The sequence below is a fragment of the Cyphomyrmex costatus genome, unplaced genomic scaffold, assembly GCF_001594065.2.
Source record: "Cyphomyrmex costatus isolate MS0001 unplaced genomic scaffold, Ccosl1.0 scaffold538, whole genome shotgun sequence".
Classification (NCBI taxonomy): domain Eukaryota; kingdom Metazoa; phylum Arthropoda; class Insecta; order Hymenoptera; family Formicidae; genus Cyphomyrmex; species Cyphomyrmex costatus.
The window spans coordinates 310,346-332,359 of record NW_017279598.1 but is presented as its reverse complement, the minus strand read 5'-3'; the positions used below and the strand labels follow the sequence as shown (position 1 = coordinate 332,359).

Sequence of the window (22,014 nt, the reverse complement as noted above, 5' to 3'; positions counted from 1 at the left end):
ACTTCCGCTCGTTTCGTTTGCGCGGCGCTTACCGTAAATCCGCAGCCGCTCAATTCTGCTACGAGGGGAAGAACGTGGGCCCCTGCAGCTATCCAGCGGAATTTCCGTCTTATGTGCACGCTATCCCTTGGCGTGAGTGTATGCGGGCGAAAACAATCACGAAGCAACGCATCTTTGATACAAGCGTATATGTGCAACGCGCGCGTGTTCGTCAGCCGAGTGAGAATACACGTTGCAAGTGCATTTGCATAATGTACTTGTAGCGTTGACTAAAAATTTAATTTAGGCACTGCAACGATCTTATTTTGCGTTTTTAATTAATGATATACATTATATTCTTTATTTATTCATTCCTATGTGAATAATATAAAAAGCTACATAGTTTTTCATAATATAATGTAATCGGTCTATGTACACTGAGAGAAAAATTTTTGGTATATTGTAACTATAACTACATTTTACCATAATTATAATTTTTACTGCTATAATATTAAACTATAATATGCTAAACGATTATATCCTATATTATTATATATTATAGTTATATCATTTACAGGTAATAATATCAGATTATTTTTTATATTATTGTATTATGGTAACAATGACTATAATCATATCATTTTGGGTTGCCAACTTTGGACACACACACACACACATATGTAAGAAATTATTATTTTACTAACATTACAGTATATAGTAATAATATAATAACACGTAATTTTATAGATATTGAAATTTTTTTTCAGTGTATAAATATTATTGAATCGCGTTTAAACTATCGACTGAACGTAGATTAGTAACTTTGATCATAAACATGTATCTCCTTTATTCATTATCCAGTTTTAACATTGCGCGATTGTTCGAGTGTCCGTTCCTGGACGATGCCGTACACGTTGGATCCACGTTCGCAGAAAGGTGTGCGCGTGTACAAATCTTCGTGCGGGCGTGCGATTTGAAATGCAGATGAGCGTCTCGCGCTGCTATAAGCCGCCTGAGTGCCACCGCCATCCTGCGCACTCCGAAACTACAACCCTTTCGCCGTTTCCATTCTCCGTTCGTCGGCGAGAGAGAGGGAAAGCAAGGAGAGCAGGCGTCGAATATCCGGTTTAAACTATCAAACTGGATATCCGCAACGGAAGCTCTCGGAAGCGGTCCCAAGTTCGCCAAACGCGTTCGAAACGCGAATAGAGATGGTGAAGATAGAGATTGGGCGGAGCGAATCGGGCTATTTGAGAGCTCTCTCGACTTTCAATCGTGCTTGCGGACTTGCGCCAATATAGCCAGTATTGCGTGTACATCTCCGGTGACCATAGGCACTTTATCTGTATGCAACCTCTGTAAATCAACATCTATATCTACACAAAGTATGATCGGAACGAAAGTTCGTAGCGCTACTTCATTTGTATCATGTCTACAGCACGTACACCATTTGATAAAGAAAAATTTCAACTTTAAGAATCTATTTTTTTTTTTAAATTGTAGTACGATGATTTTTATTGGAATTATAAGCAATCAAAGTAAAAATGTTTCTTTTGTTTAACAGATTTTTTGAAAGTAGAGATTTTAAACTTTAAAAACCTTATATATATATATATATTATATTATAGTTTTAAAACCTTTTTTCAAATTTCAATTTCGTTTATTTTTGGCCGAGTTATAACAGTTTGAATTTTGTAATTCGCAGTGTTACGAACTTTTGTTCAATCATTATGTGTTTTACAATAAATAATTACATAAGTTATCTGAAATTTTGAGCAAATATGATAAGAAATTAAATTATCTTGTAAAGCATACAGAGATAGAATGAGAGAGTTGAATACTCGTTTTGCAAAACATATTTTATATATAATATATTTTAAGTTATGAATAATCCTTTAAGCAGCTTTTATACATATAATATGCTTAATTTTATGTTGTACAATATTATTAATGCCCCTTTTAAATAATTCAAAATAAACATCTGTGATTATAGCTCAATATACGACGATGAATAATATTGTACGATAATATTATTTAGTGACCATTTTAAAAGATTCGATAGCATATTGTTCGTTCAATTTTATTGCACGCGATAAATTATAAAAGACGATACGATACGATGGTTTCGTATTAAGTTTGCGTAGTGAAACAGATCGAGTTTGATCAGTATGTTGATGAAGTCGGACGAACCGAGCTTCCCATCTAATCTTCAGGATGTACGAACGCATGCTTAAATATTTGCGCGGTGGATAACGACGATGATAACATGGTGACAAGCGATTTGGTCGGTTTAAGCGTTGACCATCCTTCGCTCGTATCTTTTAACGCGAGAAATATATTCTGCAAGTATGCCGAGGAGAGGACGCAATGTGAACATCAGGAAATTTCTCCACGGTACTTAATCGAGGACATATAAGAGATTAAATTTTAGAAGTGTCTTTGCAAATTTAAAATCAGCTTTTTGCAAAAAGTTGCATTAAAATACAATTAGTATGGTTTTCTAAAAATTAAAAAAGTTTTATTCTTTATTATATATTTATATATATATGTGTATACATATATATTATTTCTTATATACACAGTAATATATAATATATACATATACAAAATAAATATATATATGTATAGGTGTATATTTATTATATATCCTTAAGAGTTCTCAATGGCAATAGTTAAGAATTCTATTAAAAAAGTAGAATATATTTACGTCAAGAGTGATTTAAATAAAGAATCTATAATCGATTTATGAAGAAAACGTGAATTTAAATCCTTATCTTTTATACTTAATTATTAAAAAATATCTATATCTTTAATAGGTATATAAAAAATTCAAGAAATCTTTATTAAAAAGAAATTATAAAGCTGTCAATTATGTCGAAATTCTGAGAATAAGGTACTTTACGTAAGTAACATTTCTTTCAGAGCATAAATTTAACAAAGTTGCTTCAATAATTTATGATAAGATTGCTGAATGCCGTGCGATGTTCTGCTCTTCGACAACGATGGACTGATTTTCTTGCAGTCGGAGAGGATCCTGCGGGAGCTTAACGCGGTCGGATCTCAGGAATTCCGGCGAAGCGTGGACCACGGTGTAGTATTACATGAAAGGGATGCTCGTTATGTTTTGAGACGCGCATCTCCCAGCGGGATAAAAGCCGGCGACTGCGCCGTCGCATAGCCAGCGACCCGACAGACAGAATTGTTTTTCGAATTAATTTGTCAGAAATAACGGCTTATTGTTTACCGACGGGCGAGGCTAATTAAAGTAGAGTAGGCGACGACTGCACAAGGATGCGAAGGTATAGTCGGCATTTCTTTGGCAGACCGGCCATATTGTTACGCAGAACTTCTCTGGAAACTAAGTCGCTCGCTTTTCCACTCTTCTCGTTTTCTCCGTGCGGTATTCTCTGAAGGGAAATATCCTTCAGCGAGAAATAAAGTTTGCACACTGAAAGCACCTCAGTGCTAAGCGCGTTTGACTCGCATTAATTAACGGGCTTTTCCGCAATCTGATGTCGATTCTTTGGATTTCGGTTTATTCAACTCCTCGATTATCTGCTTATTTCCACGACAAATTTGTTACGCGAATAAATTAAGAAATTCAAGAAACTTGTAGAGAGTTCGTACAAAACTGAAATTATATATAAATAATTACTGTGTATAATGCATTGACCGAGAAACATGTCTAGTATAGCTAAAATAATTATCAAATATATTTTTTTGGGTATGTTGACGCGATATTTAGTAAGTACTATTACCAAACCTAATAGTAATCAATTATTTGATAATAATTACTAAATATTTATATAAAAGTAAAATTATGGTTTAGCGCCTTAACTAAATAATTTGCGGTACTTAAAATTATTTGATAACGTTAATCGAGTATTTATTGTCATTTTTAATAGTTTTGACTTTTAATATCTCTATAATATGGATTTATAATTAATATTTATGTTCTCTCTCTCTTCTTTTTAACAAAAATTCTAGATATACTCAATGAATAGCTTGAACACTACTCTATATAATTTCTCTTCTGAAAATTATTAGACATAAGTTGGTTGCATCTAACTCACAGTTCCTTCGAGTTATACATGTAATTACTGCTTTCACAACAAGCGGTGGAAGCTGTGCATGGCGAGAGCTGCTTTGCGAAGGGTCTGTCAGATATTTAGTGTCCTCGCTGGATGAAGAAGAGAGAGATGCGCGAGTTAAAGCCATTCACGCAAAATGGAGGATGCGCGCGGTGCTTTACCTCAGCTTCGTTCTCGTTTAGAAGACGAGTTGTCTGCAGTTACGAGTGGTCGCTTACTCGTCCCTAAGCTCGCCTACGTTTGAACGCGTTTTGCCAGAATGTCAGAGGGACTTTGGAGCCGCCGCAATCCTGTTCCATTTCTATCCCTGTTTCTGTTTCTGGTGGTACTTTCAGTCCGCTCTGTCCAGCTTCCAATTTGTATCTGAGAGTATCATGGCGTGTCATTTCAACTAGAGACGAGACAAAGCTGCAATATTATACCAATAGTGGCTCGGATATCTCAACGCTAGCATCATACAGCGATTAGAGCCGCTTCGATTGCAATAGAATTACGATAGAAAGAAATGCTGAACTTTAGAATATTATGAGTATTACTTGTCTTGATAAGTACAAAAGATAGTCGGAATTAGAATTTATTTCCGATTGTCTAGAAGATAGATATCTAATTTCTATTTCTACTATTGTATAAATTATTTTTCGTACGGAGAGAAAGTTTTTGATATCTATGACTATATAGATATAGAAGGGTTATTTTTAGGCTAATCATGATTTTTATAAATAAAAGCCATAACTGTGTATAATATGTAATCATTTTCAGTGCTAACTATATGTATGTATTTATTCATACACCTACAGTTATTGTGATTAATATTACAATAATAATTTGTGACTAATATAACAATAATAAATACAATTAAGGTTATTACTATTATAATGTAATGTGTAATTATATATATATATATATATATATATAATCATAAATACTAAAAACTTTTTTCTTATTGTAAAATAGTTAATTTTATGTATTATACATATTATGTTACATTTTTATTTTTCAACATATTTCTTTTATAGTTAATTTGAAATTTTTTATCATGATTGTTTCATATGATGAGATTTTGAGACTAAATACTAAAGCAAAAGTTGTTATTTACAAATATTAATTGAATATTAAACATAATCTAAATAATAATTTTATGCGTTATACTCTCGTACACTCATGTTTATCAATTATTATTGATATAGAAATTATTTGATCAGTATACATATGTAGTGGTAGATACACAATGAAATCCCGATATTCATTTCCGCTTGCAGATTATTTTCATTATCGGACCAGTCGTCTCAAATCGAGATCAAATTTTAGTTGCGAGATAAGACATAGCCAAAAAAGAGATCACAAGCCGGATACATCCGAAGATACGAGGGTGGTAGATTTATGGGGAAGAATGCTATTTCGTGCACAATACACAAAGCTATAGAAACCTTTGAGAAATTGTTCCGTTAATTTGAAGGGAACGATAAGGCAGTTAATATATACTCAAACATTCCAATAGAAGAAGAAATACTCCATCATATTTCTCCGCATTTCACGCTCGAAAAATCTTTGATTTACGCGCAAGTACTTTTATCTTTTCTCCCCCATGTATTCGTTGAAATGAAGTTGTCATGTGTGATCTTACTAAAGAGACAATGTGAAAATTATATACTTTTTTATTTTATTTATGCGAGGGGAAGAAATAAAGTACATTTATGATGTCACAAAACATTAGGTATTTTTTGATTACACATAATTATGCATAATGTAGCAGAATTATATCTCATATGCGATAAACCATTAGTAACAGCACGCGAGGGAGAAATTGTTGCATGTTTCTTGATACTTTGCATAATGATAAGCATACACGAGTCGCTCGCTGTCGGTTGTCGATGGAAATGAACGTCGCGGAGATCAATTTCGCGTGGGCATTCACAGCGAGCCTAATAAGCGACGTATTAGGAAATCTCTGCGGAATCTCTCATTTCTATCACGACGTGGACGCACGCGAGGATCGATCGATCGCTATTATTCTGACGCGCTGCCCCGGAAGCAGCGGCAAAAGAACATAGGCAATTTTGTCCGAGGAAGCTGCTGACTAGAACTTTTGTCGCGGTCAGCGGTTTAAACCTATACGCGTTTACCGAGCTTTATTGAAATGTCCGGCCTTAGGCTCCCCTCGCGTCGCGGCTGCGTCGTTACAGGCAAGACGAAAGGGAAGTTGGTTGCCCTAGACAACCTTCCTGACCCTGGAATGCCTAATGAGCCTAGGACCTCTGATTTCACCCAAAGTCTCGGCCGGACGTCGCACCCCGAATCCTAACCAATCACGCATGGCATTAAGTGCAGAGATCAAGTTCATTATTGCCAATGGTAGTCCTCGTATTTGCAAATTTACATGACAACGCTTTTCCAACTGACCGAAGACAAAAGCTACGCATTCTTAATCCTTTTAAATCCAAGTCTTTTATTGAAAGAAAGCTCGATATTGTTTCACAATGATTCCGGAGAAGGCTCTTCTTAAACGTTGAATGTATAATATTATATATTTATTCTTTGTTTATTAATTTAATTGTAATATGATGCAGAACTTTATTTATCTTTACGAATTTACATAATTACGTTTAAATTTTCACATTTTCCTAATTCTCTGTGTTTCCTCGTATTTAATATTATTTGCAAATGTAAGATTTTGTTCTCACTTTGAATCTGAAGAAAATCCAGAAATGATTAACTTGTGAATAGTTAACTAAAAAGATTGATATTTGTTGAAGACTCCAAAATGAGTCAAACGATTTAAATAAATTTTTGTTAAATTAACATCAACATTATAGATTTAACATCATGGGTGTTAAATTCACACCAGGGATGGATCCATACCGACATTTCTTAGAGCGTAGATATCCTTTCGCGTGTATTTGGAATGTATTATATAGAGAAAATTAATTCCGCAGGCATTTTGTTTGTTACTTATTCTCATATAGTATACGCAAATTTTCGCATTACTCGTTATCTATTTTTTCCTTACGTGATACAATCCACACCCTTATTAATTTCGTTTTCTGTACCCGCGGTTCTAATATGCGGCGTTAACAAGATTCTGCCGATGGGGTTATTTTAATAATGAATTAATCTAGGAGGTATTATACAGGCGTCAGGAAGAGGATGAAGCAGGGGTATTTGCGGACAGTCCATAGGGACTATCAGACCACGTGGGCCACGTGGTATCCACAAGATAATTGGAGGTCACTGCGGTTTTAGGGACTCCTCGAGTCCCTCGCGAACTATTCTGGAGGAACACCTAAATACGGACCACGTCGACGTTTTGACTCGCATAATTATCCGGATTTCTGCTTCGATTTGTCGTGTAGTAATTAAGGAATAGCGCGGCTGTAGTGATATAGTGCGCAAACCGCGGCGTTATCGTCGGGCGATTAAACGTAGTTTATGACTACGGTGGTAATTCACGAGTTCATAAGCTCAGATCCAATTAAATTTTAAGACTTCTTGATTCCATTTTACTTCCATTTTTAAAACAAAAATTTAATGCAGTATAAAGAAAATATATTTTTAAGATTGTGAAAATGTATTGAATGTATTTTAAAAATAGTGAAGATAAAATAGTTTTTTTATTTTTCTTTATTTTGCATTTATCGCATTTTCTGAATCAAATATATTAGTTATATTAGCTATACTGACAAATACTAATGCATTTCAAAATTATTGAAAATATTTGAATGATATGTATTTATGGATAATAAAAAAGCTTTTATCGTGTAAAATATCTACCGCGTCTTTATATTCATTTTTAATTTATAAATAGTGCCAAACCATGTTTTTTTTAAATAATTTGACTTTTATACTTGCGGATATATCATTAAACGAGATCGTAACACGTGATCTGTAAATGTTCTGGAGATAGTACGATTGGCATTTAATTAGCGAAAAGGCTTCCATCGGACAGAAGGAGAAAATCAAATTAGCGGTAGAAGAAAACTGCCAGTAAAGAGAAGGTACGAGAAAAACCGTTTTGTTGTTAGCTGCCGGTATTATCGATTTGTGCTTTTTTACGAATGTCCCCACCACGGAAGAAACTCACCGCGATTAATGTTCTTTTACCCGGCCGTATCCTGTTACTCGTTATTTATGATCCGTCTAATGACTTCATTCAATTAGTAACCTATCAAGTGCAGACCTCTGATTATACCGAAAGGTCGATAATGCATTTCTTACTTCTGTATTTAATACTGTAACATGATACAATTAAATTTCATTTATATGTTAATAAGAAAAAAAATAATTAGCTTATATCTCTTATGACTCTTATGTAATTCATATAAAAAAAGCCTTGCTGAGAAAATCCAGATTCTGCAAAAAAGTTTCTTCCGAATTAACGCTTCTCTCTTTATATATTATATACACACACACACACGTATATATAAATCCTTTGTGATAAGAATATGATGTTACAAATAAAATGCAACATATTTAAATGTAATGTTTGCACCCTTATGGAATTGCTAGGGTAGTACGGGATTATTCTGCCAATTCACCTTTAAATATGAAAATTTATGACAACAAACAATATATATGTGTATATATATATATATATATATATATCTTTGCAATGACGTACTTACAACTACATTATAAAAAAATGTCACAAAAAGTTTGAATATTCTGTACAATCGTGGTTATTTGAGAGCACAAGAGCAATTTTTTAATGTATATTCAATATACTAATGCTAAATCTCTGATATAATTAAATTCGTGATATTGTTAAACAAAGTTTCGTTATTTTAAAGGCCTGTAACAAGCAATATATAGCTGCTCTATCCTATGTAGAATAAGTTCAAAGTGAGACTGTCGGATATCGTGCGTGGGGGTCAATAATTCGTTTCATCAGGAGCCCTTCGTGCGTCTTTTCGTCGGTATTTAGCACAAAATCCACTGGGACAGATGTTTCAAAATGAATTCCTGTTTAATTCAGCTGCCGAGAAACCCGCGCGCTCCCCCATGGGAAGCCACCGCGCTAAATAAACCAATTAATAATTATCACATGAGCCCGTCTGACCCCGTACTGACGAGGTCAATTACGTTTCAGCACGACGATAAGAGTGAAACATTCATACTAAAAAAAATTCTGTTGTCATCTTGTACACAAACTACGAGAAATGTAATCATTTAGTACAGGAGACATCAATACATTTTTTTGCGTCAGGATATAATATCAGAGGATTAAAGAAATATTATGTTATAAAATATGTTATAGAATAGACGCTCAATTATTTCTGATGTAGTGTGAGTGCCATACGCTCGTACTGTGTATATGTTAATATCCCGATGCAAATTATTCGTAATTACAACATTTGATTAAACCGTTCGTAAACAAGATCACTGTTTAGATTATAGCGATATCATTATTAGCGCGACACGTATTCGTTGAAATGCATGATTATATTAATTCGACAAGCCCACGCATTATTATTCTGTTATCCTTTTCCATACGCAATGATAACAGTGCTAATTTACGTCAGAAGATGTTGAACATTAACGTGGAGTACTAATTAAATTACTGAAGGAAATTCGTGGTTCCATCATGTCGAGTTATGCGTTTATCGGTTTGTATATGGCGAATGAAATTACAGCAATCGCTATTGATGCACATTTGCAAGCTTATTTGGTAATTCGCTAGTGCAGATCGTTTGCGTTGCGGTGCATCTAGAAAGCGAGATTCTAGCCCTTAAGCGCATTAGTTCTTTGGGCCCTTGTGTCCTGGGATCGATTGCGCCCACGATGCTCGTTTCCGGGGTCACCGTCATAATTACACGTTTCTAAGCGACTTAACGAGCATCGGTGTACTACTAAATATACCGTCAGGTACCGTCCTGCCGTTCCGAGATTAACTTGGGCTAAATATGCGTGTAAGTTACGTCGCTGAGACCATTTTGCCTAAATAGCGAATCCATTAGTGTCTGTTTAGCGCAAGTTAACGAATTAGTATATCTGCGAATGCTTTCGCTGAACGATAAACGCGTGATTTATATCGTCCAGAAAGTTACATGTGATTATTATTTTACGCAGTAATAACTTATACGGAAGTACTTAAACTTTCACCGACGAGAGATATTTTTCGAGGCGTACCATAAATCAGAAAACATATTCGTGCTCACAAAGACAGTACGGTGATGAAAAATTGCGTGCACAGAGTGGAAATCATTCTGACAATATTATTCAACGATAATCGGCGACAGCTCCGAAATTAAAGCAAAGTTTCCATATTAGATTTCCGCCTTTCTCTCTCCCTTTTTTTCCCTTCTATTTTCTTCTCACTCTTATAACGCGTACGCTTGCACTGCATGCACCCTTTCGCACTTCACGTGCGATTCGAAAAAGTACGTTTGGCACGAGCGACGAATCGGTCTACCCACTTTCTGTTTGCTCGGCCGATGAATATCTCAGTGTAAACGGGACATGCGGTAGAACGGGAGCGGCGTCGTTCTCTGAGAGCCAGCACCATCGGACTATCGAGAAAACGCTGTTTAATTTCAACGAACACGCTCGCTCTACGTCCGGCGCTTTCATACTGTAGACGATCCGTCTGGGATGAGAATACCATTGTGAGAAAGAAATCTGTTAGTTGCACTTTCGCGACGCTTCTCATCATCGCTATCACAATTTATAAGAAATGTCGAGGCTGCTGTTTGGCTGATATTGTGTTCAATGTTTAATCGCACAATCTGTGTACTTTGGATTAGAATAAATATATCTCAACGTTTTCAAAAATTTATTCGCCTTTTTTATTAATTTAAAATAAAATCTCTTAATGGAAGACCCTATATTTGTAACCAAGAAAAATATTAGCCGAAACGTAAATTGTTATAAGCATTCACACGCGTCAGGCGGTCCTCCACCTTTCGATAAATACAGTTCGAGAGAAAGAGAGAGCTTGTAGAGCACTTTCTTTCACTCTCTCCTGAGAACGCAACGGCAGCAACAGCGTGAGATGGCAATGCCGGTTTAATAAATGTCCCTGACGCGTGGTCGGCAAGGGTACAAATCGCTCGGAACCGCAGACACAATGCTTAGTAATGGCGGCCGACGGGTTCGCGCAATGGGTCCCCCTCGACGTGGCAGGTTTCCCAGGTTACTATACCTCGCGATGCCCATCCGTTATGTTCCTTGAACGCTGCCGCTGCCAGCGTCAGTGTGCGCGCGCGCACGCGCGATCACTGCGATTTGATTTCGGCACAAATCGACGGACAAACGACCGTAATTAATCCCGGTCATTGGCCCGCGGTGCGCCTGCCAGATGTTCGACCGGAGTCTATCGGAAACATTATCGTGTTGATACCTTAACACACGACGTTGCTCGTAATTCGAAGACATCAATCTGGATGACTTCATCCGAGATAGTTAATTTGAGTTTAGAGGAATGGAATTAGAAATAAATTTACGAAAAATTTTATATAAAGAAATAATAGCTTGAAATATTTGTATACCAAAGAATAATAGTTTGAAAGATTTGAATATTCTTTAAATGTGTCCTTTGTGCCTTCGTATTCGCAATTTGTTTCTGATAATTCATATACTCTGACATGAAATTGTTTAAAAATATCATTTTAATTATTATACAAATAATTTAAAAAAAACGAGACGTACACGATCAGAATAATTTTACTGAAGTATTTAAAAATTTAACTAGACACACATACACACACACACACACACACACAAATCTGAAAATAATTTTATTGGACTATCAAATAATTATGTAGGTTGCTCAAAAATTGCTATAGGATTATTAAAATATTAAAACATTTTGCAATGTTGCTCATCATGTACTCTTTAAACTTTCTACATAATTATTTTAGTAGTTTAACAAAATTATTTTTAGATATATATCTATATCTACCTAAATTTTTAAATTAGCTTTACTTTTTTTAGTAAAACGTTCTTTCGTCTGTTCATATACAAATCTTATTTAGATATTTTTATTTTATGTTTTTGTAAATGGGTTTGACAAGCATTAAAATGTTTAAAATATTAAATATTAAATCAAATATAGATATAAATTATGCTTTATTAGTCTTATTTTTTATAATATTTTTTTCTTTTATTAAACCAAAGTTTCAATCAATGCACGAATGCAATGTAAACGTAACAAGTCTTTTTCAAAGCCAACGATGTTCCATATATATATTCTCGTAGGTCGTCGTCGTTGGATTTTACAGTGAATGTATACGCAACTGAGATTCTGAATAAACAATGTCGTCGATGTTCGCACGAGTTGGCCCAGAATCCTTGAAGGATTCATGCGCGACTGGTAGCTGGCTCTCGCATTCTCTTTGAATTTGTCTCTTTATGGCAATGCGAAGTCGCATATTGCCTTGGCAAGAACTTTATTGCGGTATGCTAGTGCTAGTCAAAGCTGCGTAAAGATAGTCGAGAATACATTGAGAGATATATATATATATATAATCAGTTTTTTTTGGAGTTTATTCACTCTCAGTAAATCTGCTCGACAAAATCGGGGAAATCGAGTTTCACTGATCGATTTATAACAACGGTGACGATGTGCTTTCGCGGAACATATATCGACTGAATGATGGAAATGCGTTTATAGGTAAGTTCCTGTTGCAATGTTATCCTTAGATTCCATCGTAGCGATCCATTGGAGCGAGCTGCAACTTTGTTTCCTTCTCTTTGGCTCTTGAACCGATATTACTTAGAGAATAAATTGATCCCGTTTGACTTCAACCACGACTTCGTTTACGAATTTATAGTTTCTTGTTTTTGTGCGGTTTCGTACTGGACACGCGATTATTAGATATTAAAAGTGTTAAATGAAAAATATAGTTATTTTGTGTCAATTAATTTCTATTTACATCAAAAGTTATTAATTCATATACATATACTCGTACATCAGGTGTATAATGCATAAAAAATGACTGTAATTGGAAATTTATAACTACCGCATAAAACTGAATACTTTATATATACATATGAAATAGTTTAGTAAGATCGTTATTTATATTTAATAATGCATTTGTATGTTTTAATTGAAAATTTTCTCATTTTATCATTTTTGAAAAATATGTTTACTTCTTAATATGAAAAGAAACATTATCTAAATTCTACGAAATAACAAAATGCCAAACGTTTTATTTTATTTTTAAATATAATATGGAAAAATCTGTTTTTTGTTTATAATTTTTTATACAATATAATGTTCGAAAAATAAATACTTGATTAAGAAACGTGTGCTAAATAAAAATTACAGCAATTACTCATTTAAAACAATTTCTTCCTTAATAATCTGATTGTTAGTTTTCAAAAAAAGTGAAAAAATGAAGTTAGTCTGTATAATTCTTTGAGTACATACCAAAGAAGGCACAACTTACCAAATGCATGAAGTTGTGGATTAGTTGGAAAATTAATAGTGTACCGGTGGAAAACCATCGAAACCAAACGAATCCAACGAAACGTACCAGAAGAACAGAGGGCTGAGAGATGCATACGCAAAAGAGAGGCGAGCGGATGAGAGGGATAGTGGTACGGAGGGAAAATTGCGTCGCGAACGAGTAACACGAGTCGTTAGTGGCTAATCCGCCATAGGGGACGAAGGGGACACGTTTCGGACCGTTGGTGGCGTGCACCACTCCCTCCTGGATTGCGCGGGCTCAAGAGTTGCGCGAAAACAAGAGGACGGCTTTTTGGGGTTCGCGAGAGGAGGGTTTAGTTTCGTAGTTGAGTGACGATCGAAGAGCGGGAGGGAGGAGGGGTAGAAATACGTTGAGGGCCCAACTGAGAGGGCACCAACCGGTACCGACGGCAGCGGGAGCTTTCTGTTGATTCAAGTGGGCACGTGATAAAAATGACAATGATGAGTTAATGCAATAACTGTGTACCTTCCGACCCTCGTTCGACTGGTGCCGCGCACACACAGTCGCGACGGTATCGTCGGTGTGCAATCGTGCGTGTAACGCACGCACACACAACAACGGTAGGATGATCGGACCGCGGACGACGACGACGACGTGTCGGTATAATTTTCGGGGGAGAAGTTTCTCGACAGGCCCAAGCAATGATAAAAGCGGCGCGTTAATTACCGATACGGGATTTAAATTTACGTGACTATCATGCCGCAAGGTGAATTAACGCTGACAGTATCGAAGGTAGAGAAATTGACTTGAAAACGACGCGCGAGCAAGTGATGAGTTGATAAATTGGATAAATATATGTATATAGATCAGCTTCTTTTAATCCTTTTGTTTGATAAATGATGGTGATGTGAGATACTTTGTTTATATATATAGTTGGTACCGGAAATTCTCTCGATTACAAATAATGATTGTTATTATAAACACACACACACACACACATAGTTATCTTATATAATAATTTAACTATAATTGATATCTATAATAATTTTTTTTTCTTAGTGTTTTTATTTTTATCATTTATATTTATCACTTATAATTCATAAGAATTGATGAGATTTTTATTATCATATTTTTCAAAATATTTAAGTAAAAGTTTAAAATTCTTTAATATATTGTAATATACATTAGGTCTCTAGTTTATCAGTTTTATCATAGACGGATCACTACTAAGTCGATAGAACAATACATTATACGTAAAATTAATTGATTGGCGGATACTTCTCAATACATATATATGTGTATGTATATATACATATACGCGCATTCATTTTACTAGTGAATTCAAGCAGATCAGCTTTTGTAGAAGCAGATTGGGGTGGAACGAATGATCGCCATTGCCGATGGAAACCGTATTCCTGGTATTTAGCGGCGGCCGTTGCCAATTTACTTCGCGCGCACGATAAACCCAGCTGAACGGGATTAATGCTCAGCAACGGCCGCCTCTAGTCTCGTCTATGTCACTTCAGAGAATACTCTTCGAGTGAGAGTTCTTTCTTTTGCGTTCTTCTTTGTTTTTAACGCTTTAAAACTATATCTTAATTCTGAACGTATTATAAATATAAGCTTGAAGACCATTGGTTAGTTTTTAATTTAAAATAAATAAAATTTGAAAAAGATATACCTATATATATAATTATATATATATTATATAAAGGCATATAAGAAGAAATATGTGTATTTGTTTGATATGTGTATGTGTAATTTATTATAGAAGTATCATGAATTTTTTACCACATATCGATAAAATTTCTCTCTCTATTTTCTTGAATTTATATAATATTCCTATAAACTCTCTATTATCGTAAAATATTTCTCGTAATTCACATAGTTCGAACGCGATTAAAGCCAGACTATAATGAAGCTTGATTATTAAAACGCGCGAGCGCTGGCTATCGACGAGGGAATTATTAATTATGTGCGACAAAACGGATTAACGTACCTAAATCGATCTTATGACCGATTTAGCCAAAACACATATTACATTGGATTTGAGAAACAGCGTCCCGAAACGATACTGTTGTGAAGAGTGTCATTGACCGCGCCAAGTTCTGACGTCAACTCCGAGTATTTATAAGAGTTTATTTACGTAATGGCTTTTTCATTTAAATTGCGAAGATGCATCGGTTGCACACCGGGTGATTCTCTCGCGCCGCTCGCGTCCCCGACCACCTTCCAGAATGACACACCAACCGCTTGGATTTCGTAGCTCGTGGATGTTTTCGGAGTTAATTGGCCGGTGGACAGGCGAACACTGCAACCGGCCCGAGGTTCGCTGCATAATTAATCCCACCGTCGGCTGACCTCACGGTGCACATTGACTGTCGGTGCTCGCGCAATTCGAATGGCCGATAGCCCACCCTGTATGCACGATAGCCAACTAGCCAACCAGCCGAAAACATCAACTTACATATTCAGTGGTCCGTTGTACTTGCTTGCAGTTTGCACTGATACACTGGCAGCTGGACGGGATGATTAAAGGGTTCAGATGTCGACCACGTGATACAGGAAGATGTGTACAACAGGATATTTGGCAAGGCTCTTATCGAATTCCAAGGGAATATTCTCTAACAACAATACGAATTGGTTTATTTGAAAATATTTAAACGATAGCATAGTTATTGAGTTACCTAATAAGGAGGAAATAATTTTGGTTTATATCTATAGAAGTATAGTAGATAAAAAGCGAGTTCTTTTTTCAGTAAAATATTAAGAACTAAGCCGATCGAATTTAAAATAGTCTACCATAAAGGCCATGATTGTAGTGCATTGTGCATTTAGTATTAATTTATTAACAACGTGGCTTGTGATACATTATCCTCTTTGAACATAATACTTTGTCGACGTCCGCATCGGCAAAGTATCCATTAATTTATCCGCAAAATAATCCTTCCTCCATTAAGGCATTGTCGCTCCGTTATAGTACGAGGACGGTCATTTACCGGCGTAAGGTGCCGTGTTCACTGACATTTTCTGAGTGAACGAGTGCATCAAGGGATGGCTACAAAGAGAATATTCATAAAGTCGACCAACGGGCGCTCTCGTTCTATCCTTCGCGATGGAAGAGCATGCAGGATAGAAGGACCTACTTCGGATGGTGGGGTAGTTGAGCCGCTTAACGACGAGGCGATACCCGTCTCATCGGTTCATTTTCATGAGCAACCCTCTCACCCGTATTTGAATCTCGAATACGGACTTGATAATTTATGTTAATATGCTTACAAGATGTACAACAAACCCAATGATAAATTAGTGTTTTATTAGATGTTATTTATGAGTGACGTGAAACTTCCCGCGATTTCTTATATTATTTGTCTTGTGGATGTCGCGAAAAAATAAGTGTTATTACTAAATCAAAAATTACAATAATATATCTATAGGTTAATAACTATATTAACCTATAGATATATTATTGTAATTTTTGATAGTCGATAAATAATTGAACGTTTTTATACTAAACATTTATTAATAGTCGATAAATAACTGAACATGATTTAATATCAGGATATTTAATATTTTAATATCGGATTTCAACCGAATTTTAAAAAAGCTAGATTTACTATTGTAATTATAAGATCAAAAGTCAATTAAATTTAAGAACGCTCTTTTGTGAAGTTTAAAAAATATTGTACCCACAAAATAAAACGATGCACATTCTTATCACTCGCAAAATCATTTCATCTTTTCTCGTTCTCTTATTTGCCATTTAACAATAGTATCGTCCAGGAAGTTTACAAAGAGATGCGCGGACTAGTCTGAATCAAATTTTATCGTGAACTCGTCCCGTTAGCGCCGTAGGCCTTAGCCTGTTTTACATTTAAAACGCATTACCGCACCGGCCGCTACGAGCCCCGTACGACGATAAAATGAAATTAATGGTCCTGCCCGCCGATTCGAGATATATCGACATAACGATGGCGGCGGGGGTGTCAGCGGGGAGAGAAACGCGCCCAAGTTGGCGCAAGAGGAAAGAAAAGACGCATCGAGATAACGCGAGAGTCTAACGCGAGGTGTCGATCAATTTTCGCAGACCTCGAGAAATGGCCCTCCGTACATGGAACAATGCAAGTCGATATATATGGTACAGTTGAATTTTAGACACGACAGAAGCTATGCATTCGATATCGGTTGTAATACAATATCCAATACGATATTCATATGGATATACATATTCTATTCGTTATTTTGCGTTAGGATTAATTAGAATAGATCATATATCAAATATCAGTTACATCATATATCAAATACAAGTCTCAGATTTATCGTATTTTATTTTATTTATAGATTTTATCTATTTTGCTGTAATTAATTGTTAATTGATTTCTTCATTGATGGAAAAATTAAGAGAATTTGTATTAAATAATAAATAAAGAATTTATGAGTAAAATTTTAATAGTAATGTGACATAAAATTTTACATGAAATTTAACATATTGTACATCTTATATATATATATATATATATATATATATATATTTAGAAGTTAATAAACATTCCCATAGACATTATGACGATTTTTGCGTACGTTTGTAGATTATAAAATATTTCATTATTTTCATCTACTTGTGCGCCATTACAACTCGTTAAATGTGGTTAATTAATGAAATGATTAAATACCATTATCGCATCATTAAACCATGCAGAGAATAACATAATTACATTCATTCAATTGCAAACGATTCTATGAATTACTATATTACACATACTAATTGAGCGGCCAATTAATCCGTAGTATCACCTTTTGAACGAGATAAAATTTTAATTAAAATTTTTATTTCTTATAATTTTTTAATATTAAATAATTGTATAAATAAAAAAGTTGCTGATCAAACTCTTTATATATTAAGAATATAAACCTACTACCTGCAAAAATATTAAAAAATTTTCGAGAAATAACTTTAGTAAGACATTGAATTTTGAAGCGAAACTCTTTCAACATTACATTTTCGAATTTAAATCGTTCCTTTAGAATTTCACGATACTTTCTCCCTCTTTAACTACAGTAAAAACGTAATCCACACTTCCTTTAAATATCACAATCTCGTAAAAATTAAATTTTGTGTGTGTGTGAGACTCGTAAAAATTAAATCAGCCGTTTGAGAATAATCGACAATAATTTTATAAATGCGAGGACTTTGTTCAATCGCACTCGAAACCGTGCAATTCGGTGAGAAGCACCTCAGGATGGGCAAAAGTGTCAGAGGGTGGAGGCACAAACAGAAAAAAAGTTGAAAACATAGGAAACAGCTATTTCCCTGCATTAGCCGGGCCGCTTTTTACTCGAGAGGGGAAGGGGGTTATACCCGGCGGGAATACCTCGCGAGGGTCAGAAAATATGAGGAGACTTGTCCCGGTAATAGACGAGCACTATTAATTAGGTAGATTAAACTTTAAGTGCCCATCGTTAGCTGGGACCGGGCAAAAGGCGGTTCGTTATCCTCGGAGAGGTAGGGAGTGAAAAGAACAAAAAAAAAAAAGAACTACGGGGTACGCGAACAAGCAGGAAACCCCGTTCCGATGTGACATTTACACGCGGCCAAGAGGAGAAAGAACAGTGGAAGGTAAAGGTTTTCCTCCCGTTTTCTTTTTTCTCTTTTATCTTTCCTTTTTTTTGCACGAGTGCTAATCTCGGCAAGGGAATTCGTTATGAGAGTAATGGAGTAGCGCGAAATGGATTAACGCGATGCATCGTCGTCTCTCGTTTCGCGTCGAGGACATCGGGATGTCTGCCCGGCCGGCGGCGAGAGAGCTTAATCGATTTCGGAGAAGAGACTTTTGAAAACGATTTTTGATAACCCTTTGGTAATAAATAGTGATTGCGGCGGGTGAGTAGCGCCTACATGAATCGAAAGGTGGCGGACAGCGAGACCGCAGAATTCGTTTAATACCGGCCCGCTATTTTGCACCCTTTTTCTTCGCTACTTCCTCAGTCCACTCGACAGTCTGCTCCTGCTACGCTGCTTTTTCCGTCTGTGGTTCCCTCGGGACTTCCGGTACCCGTCCGGTCATCCGACGTTAATGGACTCCCTCAAGACCGGCCGCTTCGTCTCGGACGAATGGACGGACAGCCGGAGGAAGTAACTGTTTTAACAGAAATTGTATTTGATATCTGCCCAGGCTTTTATCCAGGCTTTATCGGCGCCGCTGATGTTAATTTCGTTTGCTAGACAGCATAAACTGATTTTCCGCCTTGAGGAACACTGGTTCCCCTTGATCGCTTCCACGAGTTGGACGCGTACGGATATTTGTTAGTGTACACTGTTCTAATTTATATTATATAATTCTCCAGAATGATGGTATATGTAAAGTATAAGAAATAATTGAAATAGGATACAATGTATTTATACAAAATAATGTTTGTAATTTTTCGGTAATATGTCCCGACAAAATTATGCTGTTTTATTAATCTTTTCAATAATTATTAATATTACGTATTAGTATCAAGTATACCTACTTGTACATTATATAGTATAGATAGTAAATTCTTTATTACGTCGTCTCTGGAATTTCACATTTATGAAGTAAGTTAAAATGGGTGGAACGAAAGAGCGTTCTACGCTTTACCGTAGAGATTTTCGATGACATCTCTCTCTCTCTCTCTCTCTCTTCCATTTTGAAATTAAATCTTCCGATTTTATCCGACAAAAGCTCGGATTTCCTAGGAGATCGTGGCGGAAGAATGCGAGGTAGGTGTATTGCTTCCACCTTTGCCACCAAGTCAATAATCGATAGTACTCGTACTCATAGGGCTATGAACCCCGACGGGACCACATTCCGCCCCCTCTCATCTCTCTTTCGATCTCTCTCTCTCCTGCTCGCCGCGGCGCTATCGTGGCCCGTTTGGAACTTTAATAAAATATCTGAAATACCAATATTGTTTCACGCTCACATTCGAGCATGTCATTGTATTAGAACCGAACCGATTAAACGCGCGGATGCATTCGGTATAGGGCAATTTTGCTTTCGACGCGGGCAAATTACATAATTCGTTTGGAACTTCCGCGTCACAGAACAATTTGTTGAGCTAGGTTATCAATGTTAAAAATGTTATGGCAAAATGCGCTTCTCTGAAATACCATTCCGTTAAACATCGCTGGATAAAGCGTGCTTCGTAAAATACCTGGCTTTTATTCATAGATAGTATAACCAAATTTTAAACACACAGTGCGCGTTCGCGCCTGTATAAAAATAAATAAATGAGGATACATTATTTCGGGATATTAAAACATTTATTTAAGCGCAATTTATACTTTTCACGCAAATCGTATAGGTATTTACTCGAAGTAGCACTTTTTTAAATGGAAATAAAAACTATATTATGCAATGAAACATTTGTTATTTTCTATCCACCTATTAGTATTAGCTATTCTAATATTTTCGTCTAACAAAGGATCGATCATGTATAATTGTATCATGTACATCATTCATTTGTCGGGGCTAATCTAAGTCGATATCGCGAGAACTTTAGCCGACTGACTAACAAATGAGCTATCAAACTACGTTATCTGCAATATTTGATAGAAAGTATCAGTAGACAATAAACTTTTGACGAAGAGCAAACGAACGTCGTCAAACATGAATTTTCAAGTGCAAGTCTCTGCCGATCTTTTTTATTCTTACACTTTTTCTCTCTTTCCACTCACGTACGCGGCTTCGATATGAACTTTCTTCTTGCTTTCTTCTACCCGCTTTTATATCCACAAGCGGAAGTGAGGTAAAAGGGAAGACGAGCAAGCACGAAGTTCTCTTTCGAAAAAGTTGAGAGCTGGCGTTGTAACGAGGAGACGGGGATTAAACAATAACGAGATCCTTTACTAAGAAAAGTTGAACGCGATTTGCCGTGTTCTCTTCATGTTCATGGCGAGCGAAATCAAGAGAACCGGAAATGACCGTTCCGGAATTTCAAGGTCCTCTAAGCACACCATTCAGTACTTACTCTTATATCGAAATGTACTGTCAGTACCGTATTTCTTTTAAAAGATTTTTTTCTAAAAATATGATATATACCGTTATTTTTAATTTCTAAATGATTAAATATCAAAAATGGATACACATAAAATTCTCTTGGATGCATATAAAAAATTTAATAGTAATATTTTTTCATGAACATTTTTTTAATACCATTAACACAACAACGTGTTTGATCTTTAAAAATGTATTTTTTAATAAAAAAGAGTTATGAAAAAAATTACAGATTTTTTCTATATTGCATTTGTGAAAATAATACAAAAAATTTAGTAATAATTTACAACCTGAATCAAAATTTTATTTTAATAAAAGTCAAAATAGAGATGTTTTTAAAAAATAAAGATACAATGAAAAAAAATTTATTTAAATTATTAATTTGTTAATCCTTAATTGTCGTCATGAAAAAATGTTACACTTTCAACGTTGTGGGTTTACTATATAACCCACATATATTATTTTTCGAAAGCTAATAAAATGAAACTCATTAATCTTATAATCATTTTTATTATATTTTTTAAATATATTTTTATTATTTATTTATTATTATTATTATAT

At 35.4% G+C, this 22,014-nt stretch overlaps 1 protein-coding gene across 1 annotated transcript in view; it reads left to right on the top strand.

The window, feature by feature from the left end:
- Positions 1 to 22,014, top strand: part of LOC108778983 (kinesin-like protein CG14535) — a 136,058-nt gene that overhangs the window by 1,518 nt on the left and 112,526 nt on the right. The gene's annotated exons all lie outside the window — the stretch shown is intronic.